This window comes from Hipposideros armiger, unplaced genomic scaffold (assembly GCF_001890085.2).
Source record: "Hipposideros armiger isolate ML-2016 unplaced genomic scaffold, ASM189008v1 scaffold_43, whole genome shotgun sequence".
In the NCBI taxonomy this organism is placed as follows: domain Eukaryota; kingdom Metazoa; phylum Chordata; class Mammalia; order Chiroptera; family Hipposideridae; genus Hipposideros; species Hipposideros armiger.
This window is the reverse complement of record NW_017731393.1, coordinates 1,348,961-1,371,209: the sequence shown is the minus strand read 5'-3', so window position 1 is coordinate 1,371,209 and position 22,249 is coordinate 1,348,961. Positions and strand designations below refer to the sequence as shown.

Here is a 22,249-nt window from a genome sequence, read left to right as displayed (position 1 = left end):
GCCGTCGCCGGCGACTCATGGCAGCCCAGCTCCAGGTTGAGCCGCTGTTCAGCATCCCGAAGCTGCGGAGGGCAGTGTCACTGGCCCTCACACATGGGATCAGAACCGGGGCCCTCTGGCATCCCAAGCCAGCTCCCAACCATCGCGCCACTCGGCCGGCCCTCAAATCACTGTTTTTATCTGCTTTAATAATTTAACATTTAAAAATATATTCCATTATGCAAAAATTCCCTCTTACAAACTTGAATTTGAGAAATCTGGTTATACGTTATTCCTGGGAATACAAAAGACAAAAAACACACCTTGGCTCCCTTCCGCCTTACTGACTTAATCCCTTCAGTGTCTAAAAGCATATGCGTTTTGACAAAACCTGCCTAAAACCTGGTAGAAGAGCAAAATTCATGAACCTTTCCATGATGCCTAATGTCATCGCTATCGGGTGTGGAGGTGATGCAGCCGATCAAGTTCAATCCACTCACTAAAACAGAAAGAACCCCCTAAGAATAGAAAAAGGGCAGAGTCAACTCTGACACCTGGTTGTCACGCTGGGAACCAGCTCCCACAATGATGGCTGCCTCACTGATGCTGTCTCCGTGGACACAGTGGAAGCGGAACACACACTGTGGGCCTTCACACCACAGGCTGTGACCTCCTAGTGGGCTGTACAATCAATTAGCACCTCGGGACTAGTTTTGTTTTTTAATGAAACAGAATAGAATAAGACAGTATTAAGAGAACGAAAAGGCAAGCCCCAGATTTGGAAAAAGATTTTTAAAACACACATCTGATAAAAGACCTGTATCCTTAGTATACGTAGAACTCTTAAAACTCAAGAAGAAGAAAACAAAGGACCCAATCAAAGGATGGACAAAAGATATGAACAAACAACTCATTAAAGAAGATACACGGATGGCAGTTAAGCACAGGAAAAGATGCTCAGCGTCACATGTCATTACGGAACTGAAAATGAAAACAACAGCGAGATACCATACCACTGCACACCTATCAGAATGGCCCAAACTGGGCATGTGGACACCACCACAGGCTGGTGAGGGCGTGTGGCAGCAGGAGCGTGCTGGCTGGCCTGCAACACGGAGCAGCCACGGGAAGACAGTCTGGCAGTTCCTTAGAAAACCAAACATGCTCCCAACATAGGAGCCAGCAACTGAGACCCTTGGTATTTACCCAAATGAACTGAAAACTCACATCCACACGAAAACCTACATGCGAATGTTTACAGCAGCTTTATTCATAACGGCTAAAATTTGGAAGCCGCCAAGATGCCCTTTAGTAGGTGATAGATAAGCAAACTGTGGTCCATCCAGACAATGGAGTATTATTCAAAGATTTTAAAAAAATGAACTATCAAGTCACAGACAGACATGGAGGAAACGTAAATGAATACTGCTAAGTGAAAGAAACCAGTCTGAAAAGGCTACACACTGTATGATTCCAATTCTATGACATTCTGGAAAAGAAAAAAAAAAACGATGGAAACAAAAAGATCAGGGGTCCATTTCCAACAACATGGATGGATCTTTAGATTATGCTAAGTAAAATAAGTCAGACAGAAAAAGTCGACTTCACTCATATGTGGGATATAAAACTGAAAGCAACAAACAAGAAAAATAAAGAAACAAAAACTCATACACACAGACAACAGTTTAGTGGTTACCAGAGGATAAGGGGGAAGGGGATGGTAGATGAGGGTAGAGGGGGTCAAATATATGGTGATGGAAGGAGAACTGACTCTGGGTGGTGAGCACATAAGATGATATGTAGATGATGTGTTACAGAATTCTACACTTGAAACCTATGTAGTTTTGTTTACCACTGTCACCCAAATAAATTTTAATTAAAAAAAGATCAGGGGGGCCGGCCGAGTGGCTTGTTGGTTGAGAGTTGGCTTGGGGGTGCAAGCTCTGGGCATTGAGGCCGCCGGTTCGGATCCCTCATGGGCCGGTGACATTGTGCCCTCTAGGATGGTGGGCGATGGCTCGACCTGGAGCTGGACTGCCATGGGTCGCTGGCGATGACATAGGCTGTAGTGGGGCTGCCGTGAGCTACCGTGCGTAGCCGGCAGCCGGCGTGAGCTGCCATGAGCGGCCGGCGCGAGCGACTGCCTCACCCGGGAAGAGTGCCATGATAATACCAACATGGGCCAGTGGGGCGATGCCCGCCACGGCTGGACTAAAGAACAAAGGGACGGTGGCTTGTCTGTTCCCCTTCCCCGACTCCCCAGCGCTGTTCCCTTCCCCAAGTCCCCAATAAAATCTTTAAAAAAAAAAAAAAGATCAGGGTTTGGGGGTAGGGATGAGTAGGGGGAGCACAAGGGACTTTTAGGGCAGTAAAACTACTCTGTGTGACACTATAACAGTGCACATGACATTATACATTTGTCAAAACCCACAGGCTGTACAACACGAATAGTGAACACCCATGTAAACTATGGACTTCAGTTATTAATAACATATCGGCATTAGCTCATCAATTATAACAAATATACCCCACTAATGCAAGATATTAATAATAGGGAAACTGTTGGGGCTCAACTTTTCTATAAACTGGAAACTGCTCTAAAAAAATAAAGTCTATTAATTTAAAATAAAAAATAACAATACAGTACACATTAAGGGTAAGTGCTGGTTCCTGAAACTGACTACACATATGCATATATAGAAAGACGTATGTGTATGACTGGGTCACCTTGTGAAAGGCATTTCTTAGTGTGTGTCATGGTTCAAGAAGTTTGTAAGATACTGCTCTCAGGGCCTCATGAAACCCACCAGGATTAAATGAAAAACCACTGCTCTGGGGGAAAAAAGCAGTTCTGTCACCATTTATCAGTGCTTATTATTAGGTACTGTGATATGCACTCACACATTCTCAATTCTCACACCAACTGTGAGAATTTTACAGATGAGTGAAAGGAGGCTTGGGGAAGGTGGGTGCTTGCTCAAAGTCACTGAACTAATACCAGAGCAGGATTCAGCCCTGGTCTGACTCCAAAGCTACGAACCAGACCACTACTTTAAACAGGTTCAAAATAAAGAACGAAAGATAGCAGAAGTTTTAATAAGAACCCTCCTACTTACGACATACTCATTATTCACTAACCTCTCAACAAAGTTTTATCTAGTTTTTATAGTTGAAACTATCTATGATGCAAAGTTAATCATTACACAAGGGAATCAGAAGAATCACCCATTTTTAAATTAATCAACTATAAAGACTTTCTCACTAAAACCATGTAGATATTCTAATTAAATTTCCTTTACTTTCAAATTTTAAATTAGGTGTAGCGACAATTCTCAGAATAAGGCTTCCTCTTTCTAAATATTTCTTTGTAAATTTTAAGAAAATATATTCCTATATGCATTTTTTAAAAATGTATCTACCTACTCCTAGGTACATACATACCCAAGAGAATTATAAAAACATGTCTATGCAAAAACTTGAACACAAATGTTTTTAGCAGCATTATTCATAATAACCAAAAAGTGGAAACAGCCCGGACAAGTGGATAAACAAACTGTGGTATATCTATGCAATGAAATATTACCTCAGTCATAAAAAGGGATAAAATGAATGCTACAATATGGATGAACCTTAGAAACATTATGCCAAGTAAAAGAAGCCAGGTACAGAAGGTCACAAACTGTGTGATTCTATTTACATGAGATGTCCTGAACTGGCAAATTCATATAGACAGAAAGTAGATTAGAGGTTGCCAGAGGCTGTGAATTATATATCACTAAAGCTGTTCTTAAATAAATAAATAAATAAATCTAGCTATGCCAATTATTCAAATTATATACAATCAGTAAAATATTTTCCCAATGGATACAACTTTAAATAAACATTATATCATTTCCTTGTATATATTTTTCTTCTCTCAAGTAGTAAACATTTATAGTTGTACAAATCCCATCTTATCATGTCTGTTAATACCAAAAGCTGAGTACTAATCCTTTTGCCAGTGGTAAACAAAACTTAAAACAACAATGATAATCAGCAAATTATGTCTCTGAAGAGCACTTTAATATAATCATGTGTATAGACACGCCACAGTAAATACTATTCACCTGATACAAAATCGGAACACAATTTACAAAGCAAAACCAGGTCCAATAGCGTTCCAATCTTTTTTACAGATGACTCTGTCCACTGCCTCTTTCATATTTGAGCCGGCTCTTGAAAACCAGGAAGCTACTTTGAATTTGGTTATAATGCTCTGAGTCACTATTCTCAAAATGTCTCTCATCTTTAGAAAACTAAGCAAAACTGAAATGAAGTGTAGAAAACAGACATCCCAGTGACTGGCGATTATCTATGCCATTTACAAAGGGAAATGCTTAAACAGATGTCCCTGAGGCCTTGTGGAATCTAAATTCAGGCACTAATGACCTGGACCATGATAAGGCGTCCTAATGAAACAAGACAGACCACCGTTGTTACAGCAGAGTGAGATGGTGGATGAAGTTTCACCTAATTAGGCGAGTTCCACAGAAGAACAAGTCCAGTGTTAGCACCGTTCAATAACAACTGTAGCCAGGATCTAAAAATCACTGTGGAAGGGAAAACATTAATTTACTAATCTCCATGTAAGACCTGTTATTTTATTTTTTAAAAAAGGCTTACCTAAGCTTCATTATCAACTTTAAAAGTGAAACCTCAAAGTTTTTAAATAAGTTTTCACAGTAAATGCCTGTTCATATTTTATGCTTAGGAAAATTTCTTGTTGGAGGTAAGGTATGTACAGAGCTACCAATTTTTCTTTTTTTTCAAATTCTGCTAGTATTGACATAATTTAAATGCTTAAAATCGGAATGAAGTTTATAACAAGATCCTTACCATCAAAGGACTTTTACAACTTATTAATTATAAAAATAGCTATTATGGCAGTGCTTACTCACTGTGTTGGCGGACAGGCCTTTGTTTACCCACATTACATCACAGACCTCTCCCAACAGGCCTATGGAGCAGGTGCTAGGATGATGCTGTCACTGCAGACAGACCGAAGGATTGCCCAAGGTCACATGACTACGAAGTGCCAGAGTGTCTGAGTCTAAAGCTTAGGTTTCTCCTCCAATAGCCCAGGAGCCAAACACTGCTCAAGTTCACGAGCATTTAAAACAAAACCACGCAGCTACTCAAGTTCCTCATCCTGATGAAACTATAAGAAACAATCTTTATCCAAAAGTTAACAGGAACATAAAATCACACTATATTTTAATAATGGAAGAACCCACTTTATACATATAATGTACATGACCTTTGAAGAGTAAACATTGTAAGTATGAATATAAAAGAGTGAATTAGTAGATTCATTACAAAACCCAAAGATGAATGTACTCAACAGTCTAGACTGCCTCTGGGAGAAAAAGGCTCAGAGGAAAACCGATGCCTTCCCACTCTCCTGAACTCACCTCTTTTTCGACGTGGCCTAGTTTGGGTCTGCTCAAATACCAGAGCCTTTATAGAAACCTGCGTGCAATTTGCAAACTTTCAACACCATTCCTTCTGAAGAGAGAATTATGTATTCCATCACTAGGCTGCATATGAGTTGTTATTGCTGTATTAATACAATTACAATTTTTACCTTACTAAACAACCACGTCTATTATGGAGAATGACTGAATTTCTGAATGTTAATATAAGAACTTATACGCTTTCAGAAAGGGTAAAGAATGAACATTTTCTCAGCACCTACTAGGCAGTCACACACCAACTGATGTAGTCTTCAGGGCAACCTCAGAGGCCCACACGGGGACGGCTTTCGGACAACCGTCTCCCCTCCTGTCTGGGGCTCCCGCTTGGGAAGTTCTCAGGCTCCATGCTTCCTTTACATGCCCACCCCTCTTGCCATTGCTGACTCAACTCAGGAAGACACTTGACAAAAGTGTTCTTCATTCCACAAGCATTTGCTGAGTGCCTACTATGTGCCAGGCACTGGTGATTCAGCACGGACAAAGCAGACAGAGTTCCTGGCCAGGTGGAGTCCTGATTATAGTCTGGAGAAAGAAGGTAAGTAGGTAGAACACATGGTATGCTGGCTGGTAACATATACGATGGCGAAAAACAGCAGGCAAAGAACACCGGGATGGGACAATTTGAATATTAAACCAGGTTAGAAAAGTCCTCGCTGAAGGAGGAAGACCCCTGAAGGCTAATATGAGGATGCAGGACACAGTGAGAACCCTGGAGGTCGTGCAAAGAAGCTGGGCAGACTGCAAGGGAGGCTCTGCTGAGACTGCTGACGGAGTGGGTGTGGACTGCACGAGAAAGACTGTGCCACAGAGCAGCTCTGCCACGCCTGCTGCAAGGTCCCCAGAGCTGTCCCAGCTGCTGCTCCACCTGAAGATTCAGTCATTCAGCTTTCCCTCGAGTGTCCTTCCAACAAATCCCCTCTTTTCTAAGATGTCAGAAAGTAAAAGTTGGTTTCTGCCACTGACAACCAAAATGAACTCAGGCACTAAAATCTTCATCATTTTACGAGTAACCTGAGGCATCAGGAAGGTCCAGCCCTGGGGGGGGGCAGGGGGGGCACGCCGGTTACTGACATGAATGCCAGTCTCCCAGCTGCAAAACTGCTTGTTCCATCACAGCCCACTGCCTCCCAGGCCTTGACTGGTCCTCTACCTGCAAACAGGCAGAAAGCCTACAACTAAGACCAAAGCAAAGGTGCGGGCGTAGGGAGGACAGGTCAGCAAGAGCTGCTTCAGTTCCTGGAGGCATGAGAAGCAAGGACCGTCCTGTCACAGAGACGCCCCTCCTTCCCCTCTACTACTCCACAGGGCCAAAAGCCCCACAACAAGTCTGTTCCGCAAACACAGCGCAGTCCCAGCTCTGCACCAAGCTGAAAGCTCTGGCTGTTTCCATCCAGAAGAGGAGGGAAAATGGTCTCACGTAGGCAGATCATCTTCCCTTTGGTCTCACTGTGCTCCCACAGTGCCCAAATGTTTTCTTTCCCTTCTGGTCTCAAAAATCCTTAATGTATTATTGTTGGCTTGGAGCTCAGAATGTTCTCACAAGGACCCATATTTTAACAAAAAAATAAAATATTGTGTCCCCTAAGGTAACATTCGTACTAGTCCTATTAAAAGCATATTTAGCTGCAAATCTGAGAGCACATCATATAGGTGACTTGATTTTTTTTTCCCCAATAGTCACTAAAGTTATTTGGGGAAAGGAAAGATAAAAAATATTTTTTGGGGGCCGGATGAGTGGCGCGTTGGTTAGGAGTTGCCTTGGGACGCCAGCTCTGAGCAGCAGGCCCCCGGTTCGGATCCCACATGAGGGCCAGTGACACTGTGCCCTCTACAGCTAAGATGGTGAACAACAGCTCAACCTGGAGCTGGGCTGCTGTGAGTCGCCGGCGATGGCGTAGGGGGCAGCCCCTACCGCAGTGGGCTGCCATAGCTACTGTGTGTGGCTGGCAGCCAGTGTGAGTGGCCCAGCAGCCGGTGTGAGCTGCTGTCCAGAGACTGGCGACCGATCTGCCTCACCCAGGAAGAGCGCAATGATAATGCCAACATGGGCCAGTGAAGCGACGTCCTCCACAACTAGACTGAAGAACAAAAGGACAGCAACTTGTCTGTTCCCCTTCTCCAACTCCCCAACACTGTTCCCCTCCCCCAATTCCCCAATAAAATCTTTTAAAAAATATATATATATATATATATACACACACATATATATATATACATTTTTTTGGTAAGTTATTTTAGAGTAAATTTAAGCTTCTTAAATCTTAGAGTAGATTAAGCTGCTTAATCCTTTTGTAAGCATTCAATTCAATTAAAAGGGATATGCTGAGAGTTTCAAATTAATGCTATCATAAAGATCAGTCATTAAATCTTAGTGCCAGAAGGAACCTAATCTAACCACCACTCTTTCCCCATTTTACAGATGAGGAAGCAGAAGCCCAGAGAAGGAAATAATTTGTCAAGGTTAATAAATCTTAATAGTAACAAAACCAAGGCTGAAATCAGGTCTCTCCATTCTCAGCCCTGCAGGCTGCCTTCCTCTCAGCAGTTTATTTAGTTACACTGTTTACCTAACATTAAATGAGAAGGTCTGTAAAATGTCTAGCAAGAAGCCTGACATACAATATTCTCTCAAATTTAATTTCCTCTCTCTCTTATTTAAATACCTGACTACAATTCTGGGCATTGAAAAAGTCAGGAAAAAACCCTAGGACTTTTAAAATTATAGAAATGAACTGAAATATAGTCACAAAAGAGAATCATGAAACAAAATTGACACAGGCACACATAATCAAGTGCCAATTATGAACAGTAGCTGATCATAAAATGGAGCTATAATGTGCTTTGAAAATATTCTAAGAGGGCTCCATAAATATCAATGCGACCCTGGAAAATGTAAGGAAAGTGACACAATTCTGTTAATAACAAATAAGTCCAAGGCATTCAATAGGGATACAGTAATTGAGGTGACCATATAATGAAGAACAAACATGGCCCCTTTGACTGAAAAAAGGAGCTAACACCAGATGGCCAGGACAACAGGCAAACGTCAAAATTTCCCTTGCATACCTGCATGTATAGCACCCAAACTAATCACACCTATGGGAAACTCTTTACATTGTTTCACCCATAATAAAACACTCTCCAGAGAGGAGTACCACAAAGCAACAGATAGTTTAAAGTCAGGTCTAAAGAGAAAACAAAACCCCCCAGAATAGATCTCTTTTTTTCATGAAGATTCATTTCAACTATCTACTTAAGCAGCAGATAAAAAAAGGTAAGCTTTAAAGAGGACCCATCAATCCTACCTCCAAAAATTTCTTTTCCGTGCCTTTATCTGACAGGAACAAGGAAAAGAACAGTTTATGACATGCAAGTGAAAGAAGTCGGTTCCCCATCCCCATTTAACGGTAGCAGGCTGCAGACACAGGTCAAGGAAGGCTCCATACCTTGCTCGAGGGCCCAATCTAAAGCCGGAAATGCCTCCAAAAGCCTGTGACACTACACTGCACAGGGGGCCCCACATCTGTTTTAGGACAGGCATCACAAGTCAGCAGGCTACCTCTCTCCCTCCCCTCTTCAAGATGAGGTGGCCAAAGTTTTTATTCTCAAAGGAGAATGAGGGGAGGGGATGGACAGGGTTCACGTGTGCTTGGCACACTTGACACAGCTGTAGGTCTTGTTCATGGACCATGAGGACTCAGAGCCCGAGATCTGGGCCCCAGCAGACAACCAAGATCCTACCTACACCTGGGGAATCAACTGGCCTCGAAAATTCAAACCTCAGAACCCAACCTCAACCTTTGCGGGTTCTGCAGCCTAGGAGTCTTCCCCTCCTCAGCTGCCACATCCAGTAGAAATGGCAATGGTGCCCGTGTACTGAACCCACTCTGCACTAGACCTCGTGCTGAGCATCCCCACGCAGCACACCATTCAGTCCTGCCAGAAATCCTGGGAAGAGGGCTTCACTGTTTAAAACAATTATCTTCATTATTTTCAGGTGGCAAATTGACATACATAATTTTTAAGAGTCTAACAATAAAGGAAATAAAAAATAGATAGTCCCCCTAAAAACCCATGCTTTAAATGTCTGGTATATATCCTTTTAGACCTTTTTTATTTTTATTTTTTATTTAAAAATTTTTATTGAGGAATTGGGGGAGGGGAACAGACAAGATGCTGTCCTTTGGTTCTTCAGTCTAGTTGTGGAGGACGTCACTTTGCTGGCCCATGTAGGTATTATCATTGCGCTCTTCCAAGGTGAGGCAGATTGGTCACTGGCCATTGGACGGCTGCTGTCGGCGGCTCACAGCAGCTCACGAAAGCTCATGCCCGCTGCTGGCCAGCCCCACTGCAGCCCACTGCAGCCTATGCCATCACCGGCAACTCATGGCAGCCCAGCTCCAGGTAAAGCTGTTGTTCACCATCTTAGCTGTAGAGGGCACAGTGTCACTGGCCCTCATGTGGGATCCAACCCTGGGCCCTCTTACTCAGAGCTGGCGTCCCAAGCCAACTCCTAACCAACAACCACTCGGCCGACTCCTTGTAGACCTTTTCATACACCACAAAACTCTTTACTTCTTTCTACAGTGAGACCACATTAGGTAGAAAGTTGTTTGTTCAGCCAACACTGTATTTTGGGCATTTTTCCATGAGAACACACAGTTGTATTCACTCTTTCTTAGGCTATATATGATTTTCCTATGTGGCCACACCATAATTATTTCATTTTACAGATGAGGAGATAGGTTCCAACAGGTTCTGTAACTTGTCTAAGGTCACACACCTAATAGGTGGCAGGGCCAGGGCTGGAACCAGGCCTACCTGATTCCAAAGCCTGTGTCTCGAACACTCTGTCCCACAACGTACCTGTTTGCATGTTTCCGTCAACTAGGCTACGAACCCCTTGAGACAGCCAACGTGTCTTTCAGTCCCCAATGCCGAGCACTATGTTGGCACATTATAAAAACTAACAAGTACTGTGCTGTACATACCTGTTGAATGTCACCTTTTTTGTACTATGTTTATCTTCCCTACTATGCCATCCACATTTTTCATAATGCCCTGGCATATAGTGGGGGCACAAGCCTATCTGCTGTAACTATAGATCTAAGCCCCTGCAAAGAACTGCCTCCCACTCAGCCTGGGTCACTTGGCTTCTCTCAAGCTCACAATTCACGTATAACTCAAGCTCAGAGTCCACCTGCTTCTTCAGAAGCTTCCCTAAGAGGGCTTTCGCATGGAGGCCCCTCTGTTTGGCTCTAACACATCATAAGAAGTTAGCACTAGCAAGGATCTTAGCAGTTATTTGTCTGGCCTCCTCCTCACTTTGTGGTAACCGAGGTTGTAATCCATGGCTTATGACAAGCTAAGAAGGCTTCAACCCACAAGGAATTGAAAATGTCATAACAAAAGTATAAGGCACTTAAATGTAGATTATGGGAGGTACTTCTTGGGGAGGGGGGGAGGGTATGAAGGCAGTGAGATTTTACAAAGATCTAAATGTCTGTCTGAGCCTCCAAAAACCCGAGAATCTCAAGTTTATAGTTTTGTCTCGCCTGCCTCCACGGTAGTGCAGAATTTGACCTCAGTAATCTCTAGCATGTCTTCTCTGAATATTAGCCAATACCTCAAACTGCTAGAAACGGGTTTTTCTATTGTATCATTAACCATAAAGCTTCAGATTAAGAGGCTTTACTAACGAAAACAGCTGGCAAAACAAACACAAAAATTCATTTTTCCATTAAATTTAGTCATTGAGCCTAGCTACCTTGACTTTACTACCAAAGCACGAGCAGCTACTATTGCTACTGTAAAAATATCCCATTTTCCCTCCTACTTATCCCCTATAAGCCTTAGTATCTAATTAGTAACAACTCTCCAAAAGGACTCCTATCAGAAACCAAGTGGGCCGTAGGGTACTCTCTGTTAACAATGGTATTTGAGGATTTGTCCAATGCTAGAGACAAACAACCACGTGAGATTATAAAGCAGGCTCTCAGGGTTTATTTGTTTCATGGTAAGACACTGCAGTATAACAGGCACAAGAAGCCAAAACCCACAGTGTAAAAGCAAAGTGTTACCTTGTACACAACACAAATTGGACACATTTGCAGGATCACTCATTCATTCATTTAGGAAAATTTTACTGAGCCCAACCTGGCCCTGGGCCAGGCTCAGGGCACACAGTCAACAAGACAGGCCCCCTCTCCACCCTTACTGAACTTGGAGTTGAGACGGAGACACCAGGAAACTAGAGTGGGAAACTGAGAGTGTCATGAGGTCCCACAGAAGGGCTGCCTGACCCAGAGGCCGGTGTCAGGAAAGACCTCCCATAGGAGGCAACACACAGGCTGAGACTGAAGGAGTCGGCCATGGAGCGGAGTGGAGAATAGACTGTCTGGGTAGGCAGAGTCTTCTAAATTTTTCCTAATTTTAATTATAATCCTAAATCCTTTAATTATTAATTACACATTACACTATTTCTCTGGTGGTTAAGTAGCCTCAATGTTGCAGCAAACAAGAAAATTAATTACCCAATGTCGTCAATTAGAAAGTATCCTCACAAAATTATAGTTTAACATTTTTTTCTTTACCTATGAAAACCTGTTAAATGTCTATCTGAAATTAAGCAGTCTCTAAAGCAAGAATGTCTTTAAAATGCAGTACTGAATCGAAATCATTTAACATTTCAAAATAATAAATATTTGGGGGATAATAGCACACATCTATTGTGCCTATTATATGCCAGGAACTGTTCTAGGTTCTTTACATATACGCCCCTAGCCACACATGGCTATCGAGAGCACAAAATGTGGCTAGCCCAAATTGAGATGTGCTACATGTGTAAAACACATTCTGGGATCTGAAAGGCTTAGTAGGAAAATAAGAATGTAAAATATCTCACTAATAATGTTTTAATACTATCGACGTGATTAAATATTTTGTACATAGTGAGTTGAATAAAATATTCTATTAAAATTAATTTCACTTTTTATGTGGCTACTAGAAATTTGAAAATGGCATTTGTGTTGGGCCAGCCAAGTGGCACGTTGGTTAGGCGTTGCCTCGGGACACCAGCTGAGCAGTAGGGCCCCGGTTCGGATCCCACATGAGGGCCTGTGATGCTGCACCCTCTACAGCTAAGATGGTGAACGGTGGCTTGACCTGGAGCTGGGCTGCAGTGGGGCTGGCCAGTAGCTGGCGTGAGCTTTCGTGAGCTGCCATGAGGCGACATGAGCAGCAGTCCAATGGCCAGCAAGCGACTGCCTCACCTGGGAAGAGCGCAATAATCATAATACCAATTTGGGCCAGTGGGGCAACGTCCTCCACAACTAGACTGAAGAACAAAAGGACAGCAACTTGTCTGTTCCCCTTCTCCAATTCCCCAACGCTGTTCCCTCCCCCAATTCCCCAATAAAATCTTAAAAATGGCATTTGTGGCCCACATAATGTTTCTAATGGACAGAACTTGCCTAAAATGTGTCCAGCGGCTGTCTACATTACTGATGTTATTTACTCTTTTCTTGATGACTCAGTCATCATGACGAACTTTAACTACCACCCTGTGCATAATCTGTACTTGTGATATCTTCAGTGTTGACTGAGGTCAGGGCTGCCCACCCTCAGACCTCAGACCACAACCTCTGGTTGTGCGGAAAGCTGTGTCTTTCTATGGTTTCCAGCAGTCTGTCCGCCCATAGCTATACATCTCTAGCCACCTCCAATGGAGCATCTAAAGACTTAGAAGCTGGGTAAATCAGAATTGTGCAAAATGTTAAGAATGAAGTTAAGTAAGGGTTACCGAGGGTTCTCTACTGACACTGGCTTCAATGCCAAATTCCCTGACATTTTGACAACTCAGAGACTCTTTCTGCTCCGACTATCCATCCCATCCTAACAGACTTCAGACACCTAGCATCAACTGTAACTTAAATTGGAGCACTTTGCAACTCTGCTAAATTTCTGCAATAGTAGTTTGTTTGAGAAGATGAAAAAGTTCCAGAGAGGTGGTAGTGATGGTCGCTGAGCAATGCGAGTGAGCGTAATACCACAGAACTGTACACTTAAAAATATTTATTTACCTAAAAACAGGGAAATTTTATTTACTTATATTTTATTACAATTAAAAAAAGAACAATCTTGGGCCGGCTGAGTGGCGTGATGGTTAAGAACTGGCTTGGGATGCCAGAGGTTCGGATCCCGGTTCGGATCCCACATATGAGGGCCAGTGACACTGCCCTCTACAGCTAAGATGCTGAACAACAGCTCAACCTGGAGCTGGGCTACCATGAGTCGCCGGCGACGGCGTGGGCTGCAGCCCCTACTGCAGTGGGTTGCCATGGGCTACTGTGTGTAGCCAGCAGCCAGCGTGAGCAGCCAGCAGCCGCAGTGAGCGGCCATCCAGAAGCCGGCGACTGATCTGCCTCGCCCGGGAAGAGCGCAATGATGGTGCCAACTTGGGCCAGTGAAGCAACGTCCTCCACAACTAGACTGAAGAACAAAATGACAGCAACTTGTCTGTTCCCCTTCCCCCAATTCCCCAGCACTGTTCCCATCTCCCCAATTCTCCAATAAAAATCTTTAAAAAAAAAAAAAAAACAATCTTCAACAGTTTCATATCTTTCTCAGGATCAAGTTCAAGTTCTTATGCAGGTCATACATGGCCCTCAGAATCTGACCTCCCCCAACCTCTCTCGCCTCCCTCCTGCTTCATCTGCTCCAGGCACTTCCCCACCCCTCCATCCCACCCCCTGCCACGGGGAATCAGATCTCAGCGCCCTGCACATGTCAAACCCTCTACCTAAGAGCCCTTCCCCATCACCTCCACCTCCCTCTTCTTCATCCTTCTAAACTTCACTCCAATGTCACCTCCCCTGTGAAAATTCCCAACATCCCAAGGTTAGAGGACTCCTCTCACCACAGCACAGCGCCACACCTTGTCACTCTTGTGGGTTCCTTATCTTTCGGAATGGCATTTTTTGTTCCCGTGACTGTTCCCCGCTGTGAGCTCACTGAGAGCTGGGACTGTGCCCTGCACTAGCACAGACTCAGCATTAAGTGATGCGCCCTGCATGCTGGTGGGGGCCATTCCCATTCATTAAACAAGCGCCTGCCAAATGCCTCCCAGAGGCCTGCAATGTCCTCAGCACTGGGGATACCGCCTGGAGAAGGAAACTAAGCCCTGCTTCCACTGAGCTTCCACAAATAAATGCCAGGTAGACATAAGTACTATGACGAGAAATAAAGCTCAGTAAGGGGAGGGGCATTTTGTACCAGGTGGCCTGGAAGGTACCATCTAGCTAGAAGCCAGAGAGAAGGGGCTGAGCTTTTCAGCTCACAGACACAACACTGAGTGATTCTATCAGTGATAAACCACTTACTCTGGTTCTGAGCTGTGGTCTGCATAACAGAAGGTACTAGAAAGAGAAGGTAAACTTGAACCATTTCCTCTCTGTTCTACCAACTTGTGAGATTTGCAATTGCCACTGAGTCCTCTCAGCTTGCAGGACAGAGCATCCATCCGGACCTCAGAGGGACCGAGTGCACTCACTAGCCTTTTCCAACTGAATCCTGTCCGCTTGAAGCCTTATGGCTGCTGGACAGAACTTAAGAAGAGCAAACACTTATTGAGTGCTTATTCCACATCTTTAACAGAATGCTCTAAGCCCTTGAGAGAGTCCTCACAACAGCGTTCTGAAATATACTGTTATTAAACCCATTTTAAAGAGGAAAATGAGGCACAAAGAGGTTAAATAATTTGTCCAAGGTCACAGAGCTAATAAGTGGCAAAGCTAGAATCTGAAACCAGACAGTCTTGGCTCCAGCGTCTGAGCTGATAACCACTATGCTATGCCATTTCACATTTGTATTTCCTATCACAAAATACTCTTTGTTCCTACTGTAGGTTTTTTTTTTCCTGTTAATCCTAAAATTGTCAAATTTTATTTCATCTTTCATCACATTTTGACCAAACCTCACTTCTCATTTCTATTTCTACCACAAAAATCTGTCCATACCTTGATCATTTGTGAGGTTAATTATTATTTACTGATATTTTCAAGACCGCTATTAGATAGAAATATAAACATGCCATAGAGTAAAAAGCAAAACACAAAGCATCAATGCAGAGACATAGATTCCACTGCTATAAAACTGTGTATATAAACTCTGCCAGGTGCTGGGAACAGATATGGAGGAGGGAGGCTCAGGCCAGCCACTGCCTGGGGAAGTTGGGTCTAGTGGGGGCTCAGGGCGGGGCTGACAGGCAAACTCACAAATACAAAAGATGACGTGTGTGGTGTACCACAGATTCCCAGGCAGCAATCTAAAATGCCAAAAACACATTAAAAACCACTTAATATAGGGCAAATGATTTTTTTATATGTTTATTTTACCTTAAGATTTCAGAGTAAAGTCTTTCTGGATATAAGCAGGTTTCTCAAGCTCAACACAGACAAAATAAAACTAATTCTTCCCCTAGAGTCCTCTAAATTTATTCCTTTTCAAGTGTTCTCTTAGTGAAAGGAAAAACAAGCCTGGCTGCCGAAGCAATAAACTTGTTATCCTCAACTCCAGCCTCTGCACTTCCTTCCTGTCTCTCAACACAAACACCTTACACATGGGTACACATGCTCACATGTGCACACACATGCGACCCATCTCCCTCCCTCTCTCTCTCTCTCTCTCTCACACACACACACACACACACAATCACTCACACATACACTCCATCAGATCTATTTGAGCTCCGACTGACTGGATCTTTCTCTTCTTCAGGTCAAGTCCCGCCTGCACCAACTCGTCTCCTCACTGCTCTTCCTGTTCCCTTTTTATCTCCTTCACTCCACCGTCTATTCTCCCCTGGCGCCAGAATTCTCTTTCACACAAATCGGACTGCTTTTAAAATGTTTGGTGGTTTCTGCTCGCCCACAGGATCAAATGTGAACCCTGTTACAGCACACACACTTCTTCAAAATGGGGTCCAACACTACTTTCCATATCATATCTTCATTCAACTAATCATCCTTGAACACCAACTACATGGCCAGTCAATGGCAAATAAAAAGAGACATCTCCTGCTCTCGTGAAAATTACAGTCAGGACACAAAACAGACATTAAACAGTCACACAGACGAATGTTTAAGACTGCAAGTATGCCAAGTACTGCAAAGATACACCAAGCAAAATATTCTAAAATGAGATAGTGGTGATGGTGTACAACCTTGTAAATACACTAAAAACTGCTGATTTGTACACATTAAAAGGTGAATTTTATGGTATGTGAATTCTGTTTTTTAAAAGAAGACCCACCAGGTTGAACTCCTCTATAGGTGGATTTGGCCAAGGCAAAGATCATGGAAGCTCCCCAGAGCAAATGAAACTTATTACAAACATCTAACGTTTACTGAGCATTTCCTACACAACAGGCACCTTTCACTGTAATTATCTATCTGATCCTCCTAACAAACCTATAAGGTTACTATTATTATCCTCAGCTTAGAGTCAATGAACTGAGAGGTCAAGTAACTTTACCCAAGGTCAGAGACCAATAAATGGTGACGCCAGAATTTACCCTTAAGCCAACTGACACCAGGGCCCACACTTACCTGTACAGTGAAGTCACCTAGGCAATGCCCACTATTCAGAACTCTTTACAACACAATAAGTAAACCACTGTGTTTCATTTCTTCCAATAGAAATTTCTCTCCACGCCCTTTGTCTTTAATAGCCTATAAGGCCCTGCGAGATTCTACCTCCCCACCCCCACCCCCTTTCCGACTGCATCCCCACTCTCCCTCACATCCTGTCTGTTCCAGCCTCACGGGCCTCCTTGTGTTTCTCCAGTGTGTTGGGCATGCTCCTACCACAGGGCCTTCGCATCTATTTGCTGAGCTGTAATGATTACAATCACAACACATGTTCTAAATCATGATTATGCCAAAACTTCAGTTCACATGTACTCTAGACACACTAACAATGCCACTAACAAGATCCTGTACTGAACTGTACACTTAATATTCTGAATGTCATTTATTAATTTTAATCAAAACTACCTCATTTTTCCAGTCTTTTATTGTTCTGCATGATGTCACATGATCTTATTTTACAAAATCTGGTAACAGCAGGTTTTGCTTACCAATTAGTACGGACAGTCATATAGCTATCTTTGCAGAGAAATAAAATAAAGCAATCAAGCCAAGAAAGTGTCATAGAACTTGATCCTCGGTTCAGCCTAGACCGACAGTTTGTGAAATAACTATAGCAACAGCACTTCAAGGCACCGATCCCACCAAACTTTTACTGAGAAACTATTGCCCATCTGTGCAAACACACACACACACACACACACACACACACACACACACACGCCGGCTGACAGCCAGTTACATAACGTCAATAAAATAACTTGGTGATATTTTAAGTTCCTATCATGCTAAAAGGCCTAAGTGACTCTTAAGCATCTATAATGACATAGACTGTTCACCATAAGGTGCTGAGAAAGGAAAGATACATTTAACACGTTTACATTTAAAATAGAGTTGTCCTTCAAGATGGTGAAAATGATCACATTTTATGAAAATGAATTCACCTTGGGATTCTTTTAAATATTAAGCTCCATTGGAGCTGAGCAAATGGGGAAAAAATTTAGCCAAACTCCATTTACTAGTCTCTTTAGCAAAATGCCTTGACTACAGCGAACTCCCCTAAGTGACTGGCACAAAGGCCCGGAGTAAAGGCTTTGAGTCGGACTGTTTTCAAACCTTGTTTCACCACTTGCTAGCTGGAGACCTTAGCCCAGTGTCCTTTGCTTGTGAGCCTCAGTTCTCCGTAAGAATGGAGACACCACCACAGAACCTATGACACAGTGCCTTGCTACATAATGACAAACACCATTCACTGACTGCTATTCCTAAATTGCATTGCAGGAAGTTAAAAAGCTGCAAAACTTTATGGCTCTGTTTAATACTACAGCCTTTAGAAGAGTTATCCATGTAGACTGTTCTTAAGTTCAATAAAGCTGTAATAATAAAAGCTTTTACATACACATCTTTGTAAAAACAAGACTTTGATTTTCCTTTTATAAACTTTTTGGGCAGTCTAAAGGCTAGAAATAGTTTTATTGTTTTAAATGGTAATATTATGTTTATAATTTTTGTTTTTAAAAAACAAGGTGTTTTGGTTTTTTTTTAAGAAAACTTCTCCATTCTTTGATGTTCTGTTTACTGAATTAGGCTATAAATTCAAGCCTATTAAGTGACTTAATTTTTTTTTTTTAGCTGAGCCATCCTGCTACCTGTTGGCAGCTCAGCGGCTGCTCAGCTCGGGCTGGACCTGAACCGCTGTTGCTCAGAGCTCAAACTCCTGAGCGAGCTCTTAACCAACTGAGCCACTCAGCCGGCCCAAGTGACTTAATTATTAACAATAATAGTGACCATCTACTGAGCTCTTCCTATCTGCTCTAACATACAAAGATACTGGGCAATGAACCAGCTTACTAAAAGGCTGCCGAAACAAAGAGTGGCAGGTTGCCTCAACCTTTGATGTAGCCAATATGTGTATTATTGACCTTCATGAAAGCATCTGCTACACAGTTAAGTACAGGACCAACCATAACCGCCAGGACCAACTCATTTTACAGACGGGAAACTGAGACCCAAAAAGATTAAGTCCAAAGGTCACACAGTTACTAACAAGAGGGGACTAGAAGCTAAGTCTCCCTACTTTCAGTTAGTTGTTTATCAATTACATTACAGCTGATGGTTTAAAGAGAGAGAGACCTATTCCAATACCTCAAAACGTTTCTACATAGTTGGGGAGAAAGTGAATATCAGAAATAAGTGAATGTTTGTTTATTAAGAGCTAAATATTAAGCACAAATTAATGTAACCCATGCCTATAGTGCATATGCTGACAGGGCTCCTAGGACTGAAACAAATGGAATCAGCTCGTCACATTGTGCAGTGTCTACTGCAGGTAAGGAGTCCAACTGCTAATATTACTAAAACACTACCACCAGACTCCTTTTCTTGCAAGTAAAACACATTTCAGAGCCATACAACTTCCTTTACTAAAATTAACATTCCTTTGAAGAGGAAAAAGTATCCTTAGTGCCATTCCGCAGATATATTTCACCTCTGCACAAAATATTTTACCAGCTGCAAAATGTTCACTCTTTCAAAAAGAATGATGCTGACAGTTTTCATCCTTTTCATGCTGAGTCAGGCTATTTTTATTAAAATTCTTATTTTTATCAAAGTTATTTAGAGATAGCCTAAATGCTTTCAGGTCCAGAACTTAGGGACGAGCCAACAAATAATCTTTAAAGTATAGTCCATTTGTTTCTTAGGAAAATGTTTTTAAAATGTCACCCACTGACAAAAAGGTGAATGACTACAGATACTAGCATGCATATTATTTCAATGAGGGAAATTTCCAAAATATAACTTTGTTTAAAAGTAGACTGTCATGGAACATTATGTAACAGGCAAACTGAAGACTTCTACAAAGACTTTATTGTATCAGACGAGAACATGGCCAGATCCTCTCATTTATTCCCAACAGCTGAGAGATTGGGTGGTGCAGTGAACCACCTGATCAATTAAAAGTTACCATAGACACTACACACTAATTGCCAATTCTCAAATAAATTAAAATATACTCTAAACCTGTATTGCCCAATATGATAGCCACTAACCACGCATGGCTACTGAGCAACTGAAATGTGCTAGTCTGAACTGAGATGTGCTATAAACATAAAACTTCATCAGATTCACACCAGATTTCAATGATCTAGTCAAAAAAAGTAAAATATCACATTAATAAATGTTTATATATGAATATATATAAAATATACATGAAATATAAAAAATACATGAATACATGTTGAAATGATAGGATTTTTGACACGTTGAGCTAATAATAAAAGATATTTTTATAAAAATACCACCTTTTTAATGCAGTTATTAGAAAATTTAAAATCAGGTTTGTGCAGCTCACATTACATTCCTATTGGGAGCACTGCTTGCTACAAACTATGCAAAATATGAGCCAATCTTGCTTTGATGATTGATCATGATGATGAACACCCACATATAATAAAGGAGGAAAATCTTATTTACATCTTGGATATGTAGTTTAAGATGGCATTAAGTAAGAATTGCATGTTCTTAAAACTTCGATTAAATTTATAACCAACCTTGACTGTTAGTAGAGGTAGGACTCAATCCTACAAGCAGTAATTTTAGGGATCAAGAAGGAAATACAGAAACAAAGGCCACAAAGAGGGACTAAGAGAAATAACATGTTTCCAGAAGGCCTTTTAAAACAAAAGCAGTGTGTTTTACATAGTTACTAGTTTATAGTTAATAGTTAATAATTCAAATAATGATTTTTTAAAAACAGTATTTGATTATTTTGAGTATTATTAAATTTCCCAGATCCAGCTAAGCAAACATCTTTAAAAAGGAACCTGGTAAGTTACGGACTAGAAACTCTAACCATGAGCAATAGAGGTAAAATGTCCAAATGTGCCATATGAAAAATATAAGCCAAGTTTCTTAACAGGGTATTTAAAATCAATCATTATACAATGATGAAATCAGTCAAAATTTTATAGCTATCCTTCCATATTACTATAGTATAATTCATCGGTCAACTCTTATAGGTTTAACTCAAACTGCTTTCAAAATTCCAAAACACCATAATGCCTTTTCCAAATCCAGCCAGTGAAAATTAGGGAGGGAACAGTTTCCAAATGCCTTATCCTGCAGAGGTTAAAGCTAGAAATCGGCAATTCAGAGCTATCTTAACAATAATAAACATTTGCATGGCGTTCGTGTTTGACAGGCATTTTGGACACATCATCCTTTTTGAGCCTCGGGATGGTCCTCAAGACATTGGTACGTTTTCATCCCGACTTTAAAGGGAATTCCAGGCTCAAAGTCCTTGACTTGTTCAAGGTCACATAGCTAAAAAGTAGCAGAACCAGTACTTGACTCTGAATCTTCTGATGCGCATCCAATGATCCTTCCATTACCAGACAGACAATCGTTCATTTAAAACCCAATGTTTAGAAACCCAACAAGCCCTAACGCCAAAGAAGGATCTAAGGATCAGCGAGGTCAAACCTGAAGACTGCAAATACGATGTGCTGGAATCAGTTCAAAAAGGGGAGAAGAGATTATCAGGAGACAGGAAATGACTCTGAAAGATCAGGGGGGGGAAAAAATCTAATCTAAACGTCCTTGGGTGCCGCCGCATAGCAGAAAAACAGCGTTCGAGTAAAAAAATACAGAGAAACAGCCCTTTCCTTCCTAAGTGTGGCTTTCAATGGAGAAACTGCAGGTTAAAAGAAGGATTTTGTTACGTTACTATCTAAACGTGTTTGAGAATTTTACTTAATAGGCACTCAGAAAACCCAACGCATCCAACGAGGAACCGCCAGTCCTGCCTTTTCCCCTACACGTCATGACCTCTACCTCACAAAAAACGCCAGAGTAGAAAAATGACAGTTCAGCGCCCACTGCTCTTTAGATGACAGGTCAAGGAGAGGGTCCGGCGAGGGCAAGGCAGAGCGAACGGCCGGGGCCGTCTTCCCGGCACAACGCCTCCTTGAGGGCAGGACAAAGGCGGCACCCCCACAAACGAGCCTCGCTCAGCCTTCCCAGCGCGGCGACCGCCAGGCTCAGGGACGCAAAACGTGCAAACGTCCGAGACCCCAGGAAACGGGCATTCCTGAAATGGCTCCGCGAACCCAT

The 22,249-nt window shown here is 42.2% G+C and overlaps 1 protein-coding gene across 2 annotated transcripts in view; it reads right to left on the bottom strand.

The window, feature by feature from the left end:
* Window positions 1-22,018, bottom strand: part of PPP1R13B (protein phosphatase 1 regulatory subunit 13B) — an 84,316-nt gene extending 62,298 nt beyond the window's left edge. Inside the window, exon 1 of one of the 2 annotated variants that reach the window (XM_019639216.1) lies at window positions 21,971-22,018. The gene's annotated coding sequence lies outside the window, so the exon portion shown is untranslated. Of the gene's footprint in view, window positions 1-407; window positions 425-21,970 lie in introns of those variants that run through there. The other variant, XM_019639217.1, reaches the window with a different exon arrangement.
* Between the last annotated feature and the right edge of the window lie 231 nt (window positions 22,019-22,249).